Below are 11,569 nucleotides of genomic sequence, written 5' to 3'. Positions count from 1 at the left end.
TGACCCACTGCAGCTAGGGCCCTGCATGGAGCAGGGAGCTGCAAATTACTGTTAGCAGCAGCGATACACTACCTTATGCATCTGTGGAAGTCAGAGTGCATAAAAGCTCCCAGACAGTTCCCCATGCAGCCCTGGCCTGTGAGCATCTGCTTATAATGAGGGAACAGGAGGGTCAGGAGAAAGTCTGGCTGGAAAGGCAGGACTTCACCCAGCATGCACCCACCCATGCTGGGCCTCCTTGCCCAAGCTGTGCACCCAGCGAGTATCCTCGGCAGTCACTGTGCCAGGTTTGGGTGCCAGAAGAGATTGGTGTCTCTGCTCAGGATGTGCAAGGAGCCAAAGGCAAGCCAATAAGAAATGGAGAGGCTGTTCTCCCTCCCTGGGCCAGGAAAAGGCATAACGCCACTAGTCATGCAAGCGCTGTCAACCTTTCTGGCATTCAAGGTAGGCTTCAGTCCTACATGTGTGGAAAAATATGTTTTCTTCTGTTGGGGGGCTGAAGTATTCAGTCCTCATCCACTGACTGTGTGAACTGATTCAAATTACTGGTTCACTGTCCCCTCCTGAGCAGCAGGTCCAGATGACAAATAGGGCTGTGAGGATGTGGGGAAGTCCCCCAATGTTTCTTTAAGTGCTCTGTTTTGAGACTGATAAGTGCTGTGTAAATACTGGTGTGCTGGGAGCAAGCTGTGCTTGAAACATGAAACTCATCTGAGAAAGTTTGTGTTCTTCCTCTGGGTGCGTAGCAGGATTGCTAGCAGGAACCAGCCCAAATGAAGCACAAGGTGGGAAAACCTGTCTTGCATCCATCCCCCAAGGCATTGCTGTCCCCAGCCCCTTGCCGCCCTTCTTGGCCATGTGGTCCCTGTCCCCCTCTGCTATGAATGCATCGGCACCTCGCTTCTAAAGGACCATTGCCCTCAGCCTGCTGGTTTCACACTTCCTTGGGTCGAACGCTGTGGCCAAACTGCTTTGAACTCCTGCAACCTGCAAGCAGACTCCTTACCCCTTCCCCCTTATGCCACAGAGGATGTCTGTCCCAAACAGCAGCGGAGCCTGCCCTTGGGGCCAGAACAGCCTGAGCTCCTCTCCCCAGTACAGCCAAAGCTCCTGGGGTCTCATCAGCTGTCTCACAATATGTTTGTAAATCTGTGTTTGCAGTGAAGCGAGGCTAATTTATTTCCTGGAGGTTGCCCAAAAAATGTTGCAACTCAGACTTTCTCTGCCATAGGATTTTGGTGTTCTACAGGTTGTTGATTCTCTTCTATGCATTGATCCCCAGGACTGAACGTCCTGTGTGGGGGTTTGACCCTCCACAACTACTCAGATTTGCCTGGAGCCATGAAAATGGCAGCTTCCTAGCCCAGCAGCCTTATTCTCTGTCCTGTGGTCCAGTGCAAGATGTCTCTTCTGCCTGTTGATATACTAGGACCTTGCAGAAATGCATACATGAACACAGACATACATGATCCTTGGGATGATGTTTTGCCAGGTATGGTAGATACAGCGTAAGATACACACAGATGTTGCGCCAAACACAGTGTGGACCCACAGCATGCTGCAATATATTTGGGCAGGTGAGGGTGTGGTCATGACCAAGGGTTTTCAGCCTCTGATCCATCCCCACGGTGCCTGGCTTTTTGGGCATCCTGCAGGCTGTTTCCCTTCTCTTGCTCACCCGATGGGGTCAGTCTGCAGTTCAAAGAACTTGCCCTCTCTCTTTAAGGACCTTCCTGGTGGATGAAGCACATCTATAGTTGAAGAAAAAGCCCATAGCCCGCTGGAAGCAGCACAGCTTTGTAGCAGGCAGATTTTGGGGGTCCCAGCAACAGTGCCTCCAGGCTGTCTGGCATATAGACATCCACAGGGCCTCTGCCAGCAAGAGGTGTGCACTCCTTGCACGCGCATAGTGACTGACCTGGATGTCCTTCCTTCAGCCTGCCTAGGGTTTCGGGGGTGGTGGGGTGGTGGTGTATGTGCTGTGCCATGGCTCTGTCCAGTACATGAGCACATTCAAGTGTCTTCTGCTCCCCAGAAATGTGGCAGACGAGTCCCTGATCTGCAACGCTGATCTGCGCGTTGGTGTGCCAACAACCCTTTCCTCCATTGACTCCTCTTTGGGTCAGGATGTTCCCTGTGTACTTGATTTACAACTGTCTCTCAAGGGGTCCAGGACACCAAGCAGCTGTCCAGGCATGAAAAGTGTACAGCTATGCCACAGCCCCTTGCCCTCCCTTGATTCTTGACTTCACATGGTACAGTTTTCAGCCCAAAGACTAGTCTCCCTCTCAGCATGCTCAAACACAGGCCAGGGGCCCCTTCATCACTGGCTGTCCTCCAAAACACCCATGCTCACAGACTCATCTGTGATTGCATGGCTTCCCTCAACCAGCACAGCTATGAATGTCTTAGTGGGCAATAACACAAAATAGCGTATGGTGGCCACCAGAGAGAGCAAAACATGCCAAAGGGCTTGGCAGCGCTGCTGCCAGATCCCTGCTGCTGAGCTGCAGTCCTTCTGCCATAGGAAGCACTTTCTCCTGCACAGTCCTGAAGCCAGGGCAGGGGTTGGGATTTGGGGTAGCGGGGGTGGAGAGAGTGGGCTGCTCTGCTGTGTCACCACTGCTGTGCAGCAAAGTGCTGAACCACAGAGGGACCTTAAGTGATGGGACAACATAAACCACACACTTAGCAGCTGCAGGACTGAGACGTTGCTTCCCCCAGCTACCCCAGTGGGTGCAACGTGAGTAAACACAGGCAGCCTGTCACACAGGACCAGGGCAAGTGCAACCTCTGTCCCCCTCCCACTCCTGCATCCTCCCGGATTTCCAGCCTGAAACTGTTCGGGAGAGAGGAATTTCCAGAACGTTGCTATTTGAGGAATGCAGCAGGGTGGAGGAAATAATCACAACAGAGATAAGGAGTCAGTCAACTTGACAAGCAAGCTCCTCTGGCTCCAGCTGGTTTAGCATGGGATTCTGCAGCCTACCTCCCCTGCCCTCGGCAGCCGGTGCTGCATTAACATCAGCTCTGCTGGTGGGGGCTGGGGAGGCAGGTCTGGGGAAGATGCAGGGAAAGAAGAAATACACCGGGGGGGTCTGGGTGGTAGGGAGGCATCGATCCCCTCTCCCCTCTGCATATGAGCCGCCCCAGCTGGTCTCCTCAGCAGCTGGCTGCTGGGCTTCCCTTCGGCTTTTGTGGTCACAGGGCTGTTTCACTAAGAGCACATGCAGGTTTCAGGTGTCTCCTCAAAGAGCCATGCAGCTGTCCTGCCCTGTCCTCCCAGCAGGATTTTGGGGGTCTTATCTGCTTTCCTCCCTGTCCTGGACTGTGTTGCGCTTGGCTGCGAAGATCCCCCCCCCCCGTCCTCACCACCGGTCTCCTCGGGGACCAGCTCTGTTTAATGTCTTTCTGGCCACATGGCACTCCTCTGGCAGACTGCCGAAGGCCTTGTATAAATGTTCTGCTGGAAAATATCTGAGGTCCGGGGTCTAGTCCTCTCTTCCCAGGGACAGAGAAAAAGCTGCATTGCTCTTGGCTTGGAGTTCAGTAAGAACTGGTTTGCTAAAACCAGGTATCTGCATCCACTTTCGCTGACCCCACGCTGGGGCTTTCGCACCTGATGCAGAGAGGCTGTTCTCTCACTGACAGGTGTTAAGAGATTTGGCAGAGCCGAGGTCACTCTCCCAGGACTGTGCACGTCTGTGGCTTGGCAAATAAATGGTAAGAGAAAACAGGTCCCCTGGCTGGACAGCCTGCAGAAGGAAAGATGGACGGACAGAACTTGAGCAGGTGGATGCAAGGCATTCACCTGGCTGTCCCCAGCACACTCAAGTCATGGGGCTCATGCTGTGCTCCCAGAAACTAAGGGGATGCCCGGAGTGTTGAGATCTGGCAAGAGCCTGCACAGACAAGATTAAGAATTAAAAATTTCAACCCTTCAAGGTGAAATCATTCACCCAAAGGAACAGCTTCAGATGTGCAGGTCTAACCCAGCTTGCAGGTATGCTCAGCTTTGCTTGTCCACCTGTGCCATTCAAGCATCCTGCGCACATTGGTCATGTTAACTCACTGCCATGCCAGATTTGGTCAGCACTTTCATCTCTGATAAAACAGTTGTGAGGATTTAAACCAGAAAAAGCAGTTGGGCAGGAAAGGGGATATTCTTCCCGATCCCTGCAGGTAACCAGCTCTGCAGCCTGAGCCCTGGTTTATAGTCTCTGTCGCAACGCAGAGCCGCAGAAGTTACCTGCAGAGTTGTCAATGCCTCCTCCCCAGAGACATACCCAGTGTCAGGGAAAAAAAGGAGTAAATCAGAGACCTTACTGATGGAAAGACTGAAGGCCGGAGGGGACTCTCAGAGCCTTTCCTTTTGCTGTGCTGTACCTCTGAACAGGGCTCGGAAATGGTCTCCCTCTCGGATGTGTGGCACAAGGTAATCTTCCTGCTGTAGTGCTCCTTGCTCATTTCTGCAGCCTCTTTCCTTGTTCCTCTGGGAATACAGACAGCAGCTGAGTGCTTTCCCTACCAGGGCTGTGCACAGAAGCAAGATCCCTCTGTTTTTAATGCCGTTACCCACTGGCTTACAGCTGGAGGTTGCATTATCCCTATTAACTGCAACACAAAGAGCTCATGGTGTTACCCACAGATACACTTCAGTCTCTCTGCAATACTGCTTTCCAAGGCAGATCTCACATCTGGCATTATTGGCCTCCGGTTGCGTTTCTGTAATTTATTTATTAAAGTTAATTTCACCAGACTGTGATGATTTATTTAGATCCAGAGCCTCCTGTAACAGAGAGCCATTATTTACTATGCCACCATGTTTCTGCCATCTGCAAACTTCATACAAGTTTTGTAACAGCTGCTTTTTGAAAGGTCACCAAACTACTTTTTAAGCTCTGTTGCTTTTGCATAAGGCATGGGTCTTACCAAAGCATCAGGTGATATTAAGTCAAAAGTGCTCTGAGGAAGTCCGATTATGTAACAGGAACACAGCTTCCTTTATTAGATTGAAGCAATAATCCTGTGCTGTTTTTTTCTGAAGGAAGAAAAATAGAGGAAAACAAGTTTGTTTGACAATGCTGTGCCTCACAGCTGACTTCAATAGCAGTTTTCAGCCTCTTTGTTGATTCTGATAAGTGGTCAACTGTTCCCTTGCCTGCCCTTCCTTTATCTTAATGGAAATAGTGTGCCGGTTTTCTTTTTGTGCAAGGGACTGCAAAGAAAACATTGACTGGTGTGGATGGAGAGTGCGTGGGTACGGGAACACCTGCAGGAACAAGTGGCAGGAGTGGCCGCAGGGTGGGCAGCCATGGAAAGCACTTGCATTAGCTGACTACAGGGGTCCTACTGATTTCCAGACCATCCCAAAACCAGGGATGGTCTTGAATACGTGACAGCTTAAAGCAGGCTATACTGAAGCCATTAAAAATAGTGTTTGGAAGACAGGAAACAGAGTAGGAGACATAAAGCGTCCTGATATGGAAACAAAGAACAGTGAGTGCATCTTAAAGGCTGCCAGAAGAGGAGCAGGATGGAGAGACAGAAGACCACAATCACCATCAGCTCCTAACAGGTACAAAAAGGCAAGAGTCAAAAGCAGCACACGGTTCCTGAGGTAGCAACCCAGGAGCCATGGTAAAACCTTAGTAGTGAGTATCACTTTTACTCTGCATCACTGTTAATTGTCTCTGGACAGACTGCTTGCATTTTGGTGTTCATGTCCTGGACATAACACTCAGATGCTCCCATCTTGGACATCCTTGTAAGTAAGGGGATGCAGGGGGTGGCAATGAGGAAACTGGCTTAGTTTCTAAATAAATATTCCCCCTTCCCATATGGTCCCACAGTGAGCTTTGCTGCATTGCTGCAAGATGAGTTTTGTCAGCATTTTCGTAGTGCTCTGAGACTTCTGATTTGCTTTTCTACCATCTGCTGCTGTTGCACGGGGCTCCAGTAGGAAGGACGTTGCTGCTGCTGGTAACAGCCCCAGTCCTTACACTAAAACGGTGGATGCTCACCACATCAGGACCCTGTCCTGGCCTGCTGTACTTGTTGCCAGCTTGTTATGAGTGCCTGGTATGTGAACAGGCCTGTGGTACCAGGTGTCTCTTGTTGGTAATGTGCAATCTAAGTGCAATAGCAGGAGAGGCCTTGAAAGTTTTAGAACAGGTCAAAAGCAGGGACTCCAGGACTATAAATAATTCACTGGCAGTTCATTAGGTGTGCAGCCTCAAAAGCTGGGAAAAGCCTGTGTTAAGTGTATCACGGAAAAGCAGCAGCAGCTGAGCAATGACAAACACATCTGAGCAACAGGGTCAGGCACCTCCTGCGGCATGGAAAGCAACACCCACCAGTACCATGCAGGGAAGGGGGTGGAGGACAAGGGCTAAGAGCTGTCTAGAAATTCAGACACCTTGAAGAAGTGCCAGGATGCTGGATGTGGTGTGTTTCTGGGGGTTTCTGTCTCCAGAATCACTGCTGCAGGACAGCTGTGGGGCTGTGAGTGCCCCTGCTCCATGCAGCCCTGCTCTCCTGGGGACCACACGCAGCCACAGAGCAGCTGAGATTGGAAGGGACCACTGTAGATCATCTTGTCCAACCCCTCTGCTCAAGCAAGGCCACCTAGAGCCAGTCACCGAGGACCATGTCCAGATGGCATTTTAACATCTCCAAGAATGGAGATTCTCACCATCTGTCTGGTTGCAAACCCTGACAAAACCCTTCTGAGCTGCTAGTGTCACCCAGGCTGGTGCATGGTGCAATGCGTGTGTCTGAGCATGGGGGTTTGTGCACATTTCTTCTATCATCTAATGCACCAGTCCTCAGTGAAGTTTTATTATGTATCAACTCAGTGTGTCTAATCACAATTTTGGGCAGCATTATAATCTAGCACCTGTGGGACAGAGCACTCCTTAGCAAAATGCTTCAAAGGTGGGCCATTGGCAGTGTTTCAGACACACTGATTTTTGAAGCAGCTAATTTTGCAGAGGGCAAAGACTCCCAGGCAGAGTGCTGCATCAGCTGGGTCCAGCCCTGCAGTTTGCAGTTGCTACCACTGACTCTGATGTTCAGCTGCCCTTTACATGTTAAGGGTTTGTACCCTCCTGATTTCACGCCACCTCTGCAATCACCTGGCTTCTTGTCCACCAGAAATTCTCATTTCAGCAAGATCACAGCTTTGAGAGCTGCTAGGTCAATTTCCCTGAGCAATCCCAATTTCCACCCATGTTCCCCATGTTATCTGGGCAATATCAACAAGGCATGCTGGGACCTTGTTTCTATAGGATTCCTGTTGGGAAGTACCACAATGTTCATGCAAGTTAGAGATAACCAAACCACAGTCAATTACGGCCTCTACAACTGTGTTTTCTAAAGGAATGATGGTGTTTTAGAATGATTTAGGCAGGGAAGGATCTCTGGAGGGCTCTTGCTCAATCCCTTTGCTCAAAGCTGGGGTAAATCTGAGTTCACATTAGGTCACTCAGGGGTTTGTCCAGGTGAAGTTTGTCCAGGCAAAGTTTGTCCAGGAAGCTGTAGTCTTCCCCTTCCTACTGCTCCAAAGACACCCAACCCATCCCCTCAGCTTTGTGCTCTGTAGTAAGACTCCTGCTCAGACCAAACTTTGGAAAACTGCCCAGACCTGGAAAATATGTGGTGCAAACTTTTAGCAGCTGGGTGAAAAGGAGAGTTGTACACACACAGGTGGAAAGTCAGTGTTTTCTACCTGAAACAGGCAAAACTCAGACATTCTGAGAGCGCAACTGCATCCTTGGACTTGTTTCACTTCCACACTCTGTCTCACCTGTGCCATTGATGTCCTTACACAGCCTTTGCACTTCCTTGTCTCAAGCATGTCCCCAGGTGTTGAAGCTTAGTGAGTGCATGCATGAACTGCATGCAGAGCCCAGTGCCTGGGCTAAGTTTAGTAGTGCCTCCTCTGTAAGAATACATCTGCCCTGGTCATACTGCAGTCAGAAAGGCAAAGAAATTGGACCACCAACAGAAAAATAATCTCTTTTCCCTTCAAAGCTGATTTTCTCCAGTGCTAGTCTCTTCTCTGGCACATCATGCTTTTCCTTGGGCCCACATATCTCTAAGAGTATTTCTGGACATAGGGAGGACAATAGTTACGTTGCAGAGACATCTCCTCCCAGGCTACCTCTGCTCCTGGAGTGATGCTGTGACCTCAGAACCCCTTCATCAGCACTGCTCTTCCCTGCAAGGACTCATCAGTGCATTTCCCTTAGAGTTGCCACTAAAGCCCATGGGAAAGAGATATGGTGATGATGACTCTTTTTTTTTTTAAATTTTGTTTCAAATGAGATTTTTTTCTGTTCCAGATTGTGGTTTGGTAAAAGAAAACTGGGGCATTTGATAGGTGGGGTGCTGCTGGAGGGATGACTTTTCAGCCTGTCTCTGTTTCACATGGGAATCTGCCAATGTTTTGCATTATTTGACCAAACTGTTTCTTTCCCTCTCAAGATCAAGTTGGAGGGTGTAAAAAAACCCGTCAGTGAGTTCTTATTGCAATGTCCTACGTGCCAGCAGCCAGCACCTCCACAGACGCCTGGAAGAAATGCTCCCAGACATGTGCTCAGCATCCCTTTGCCAGCTCTGGATGAGTTGGACCGGAGTGTGGAAAGCTTCACAGCTCCTCCCTTTCTCTCTTGCAGCCGGGCAGACACTCACAGTGGTAAATACCATGCCAAGTTTTGGCTTTTGAAACACAGTGTAAAGCCGGTTTGGAAAGCACAGGCAACTGTTTGGCTCCATGTTCTTTCCTGGGCAGTGCCCTGCAGGGTTCTCCAGGATTGCTGGCGTCATCCATGGCCCTAGCTCCTGGCCACCAAAGCAGCAGTGTCCTTTAGCACAGGGACTGCCCTCTCCTGCTGCTCCACTGGCTCCAGCTTGGTGCTCCTGGGGGGGCTGGTTTTTTGCTGTATTGGTCACACAGCTGGGGAACCGTTGACGAATCCTTGAAACCTCCCAAGGATGGAGACTCCCACCACCCCAGTACGCTGCCCCAGGGCTGCACCACACTCCCGGGGAAGGGGTTTCTCAGAGTGTCCATCCTGAATCTCCCAAGCCTTCCCTTCTGCAGGAAGACAGGGAATTTCAGTAGAAGTCCTACTTGACTAAAAAGGGAGATTCTTGCATTAAAATGCAAAAAAATATGAATGGCAAGAATGGCAAATACAATAGACGGCAAAAGAATGTAGTAAACATTGCTTGCTTGGATACTTAGAGGTGGCATCAGGCAGGTCCAAGACCATCTACAGCTCAGACTAGTGAGGATCATCAAGGGTAGTACAATGGGACTCTACAGGCATACTAGAAGTTGGGAAAAATGCACATCCACTGACGGATGGGGGAGACAGCATGGTGCTGGAAAATATGGAAAAGACTACAATGATCAATGGATTTTTGTAGCATCTTGAAAGGCAAAGCCTGGTCCCAGATCTCTGCATTCACCAGCATGGTTTGGGAAGGAGATGGGAGGGCCAAACATGGGGTTTAAGGACTGCTTTGAGAAGCTGGACATAGTTATATCCACTGGAGTGGATGGCAGTCACCCAGAGGAGCTAACAGTGCTGGCTGATGTGAATGAAGCTGCTGTCAGTCACAGTGGAATATCATGGCAACTGGGAAAGGGCTGATTGAAAAGACTAATATTATGCCCACCTTTAAGAAGGGCAAGGAGAAGGATCTGGGAAACAGCAATCTGTAAGCAGTACCTCCATCCTTGGAAAGATCATGGAGCAAGACTTCTTGGAGATCATTTTCAGGCATGTGAAGGGCAGGAAGGTAACCAGGAAGAGTCCAAAGGTCCAGGCTTTGGACTTAACCCCAGCACCTTGTTTTACCCACTCAGCTTTTCACTGCGAAGTCTGGTGCAAGCTTGAGAATTCAGTCACCCCTGACTCTGCAGAGATCTTGCCTCTGTGTGCTCATCTGCATTGCTAGTAGTAACACTGAGAGCACAAAAGGAAAACAGGCTCCAGGAGCAGGGCTGCTGCCTCGGGTAGACAGAAAACAGAGGTCTTGTATGAGTGCATCGTCCTCAAGTGCATAGACATCCTGGAAATGGGATGTAGGCAAATAAGAACAGATCCAGTGTCAGCACTGCTGTGCTGAGACACAGAGCAAGAGCAAAGGGCAAGCACACCCACTTCAGACTCCTTCCAAGGGGGTGAAAGGGGTCAGCAAACTCCAGCTTAGCCCTTTTCTTCCTTCTAACAACAGCCTCTTTTTTGTTGTTTTTTTCCCATGGGCTGGAGAACAGGAAGGTGTAGCAGGGTAAACATATGGGATAAATGTCAGAGACCTCTGCTCACCCATCCTCGCCGTTGGGCAGGCAGGTGGAGCTGGAGATGGGAAAGGAAGCTCTGCTAAAACACATACGGTCTCACAGCTAAAAAGTAAAGAGATCCTTAATAAGCCACATACTGATGTGGTCCAGGGAAGCCTTGGTAACCAGTGGGGAGAAGGGTGAAATCCTATTGATACTTCTCAGCCACTGCTTTCAACAAGGGACAGAATTTCCACACAGGGATTCTTCTAGCCACTGAGCTGTGTGACTCCTGCCCATTCCTCACCCACCCAAGCAGAAGAGGGGAGGAACTGCTCAATACTCTGGGGACAGAAGTAGGAGAAAGTGGAAGGTCTCTCTCGGACCATTTTTCTGCATGTAGATACCAAACTTTGAACCATGAGAAGAAAACACCCATGATTCCTCTGCAACACCTTTCAGAGTCCAAAAGTCAATGAAAGATGCCACAGGGACCACTTACCCTCTCCCACCGCATCCCTGTCCAAGGCCTCTGCTGCACCCCGTCAGCTGGCAGCTTCCATACAATGATGCTCCTGCACTGTCCCCAGTGCCCCAGTAACCAGTCCTGGAAGGATTAAACAGGCAGAGGCCCATGCCCTCTTCCAGAGCCCTCTGTCAACATGCCCTTCAGAGCATGCCTCCAAGCAACTGCAGGGGCTTGGGGATGTCCTGCCCACTGTGCCAGCCTGGGCCCCAAAGGCTGATAACTGATTCCACCAGGGAACAAGCCCACCTCTCCCTTGAGAGCACCGGGGACCTCATGCCAGCTGCCTAGCCTTAGCCACAGTCTTGCAGCCAGAAAGATCTCTTCCACGGAAACTGTTTTCATGAGAAAGTGCCAAGGAACACAGGCAAATATTTGCATCAGTTTCCCAGGAATGACTTCTCCAGTTCCACACTAGCCAAACCCACAAGCAGCCACGGAGCAAGCAGTCACTTGTTTCCCCCAAGCAGCCGACAGCCTGGGTGAAGGCTTGCATTCCCTGCCTGGTTTCAGGATGGGTTTGCATACTGTCCCCCTACCCACAGGTAAATGAACCACCCTACAGTTCTGTGGTGTTATCTGGGGACTCTTGGATCTGTTTCTCTAATGCTGGCAAAAATCTTGCAGTGCAGAGAGAGGAATTCACTCAGGGGGGCAGCCAGAGGGGGTAAAAGCTGGAGAAAGTTAATGTAAGGAGGCTAAGGCATGACCAAGTTCACCCCATCAGCCAGAAACTCACTCAGGCGGAG

Source organism: Haliaeetus albicilla, chromosome Z, assembly GCF_947461875.1.
Source record: "Haliaeetus albicilla chromosome Z, bHalAlb1.1, whole genome shotgun sequence".
Taxonomy (NCBI): Eukaryota; Metazoa; Chordata; class Aves; order Accipitriformes; family Accipitridae; genus Haliaeetus; species Haliaeetus albicilla.
The sequence above is the reverse complement of the archived record's forward strand: the minus strand, read 5'-3'. Positions refer to the sequence as shown.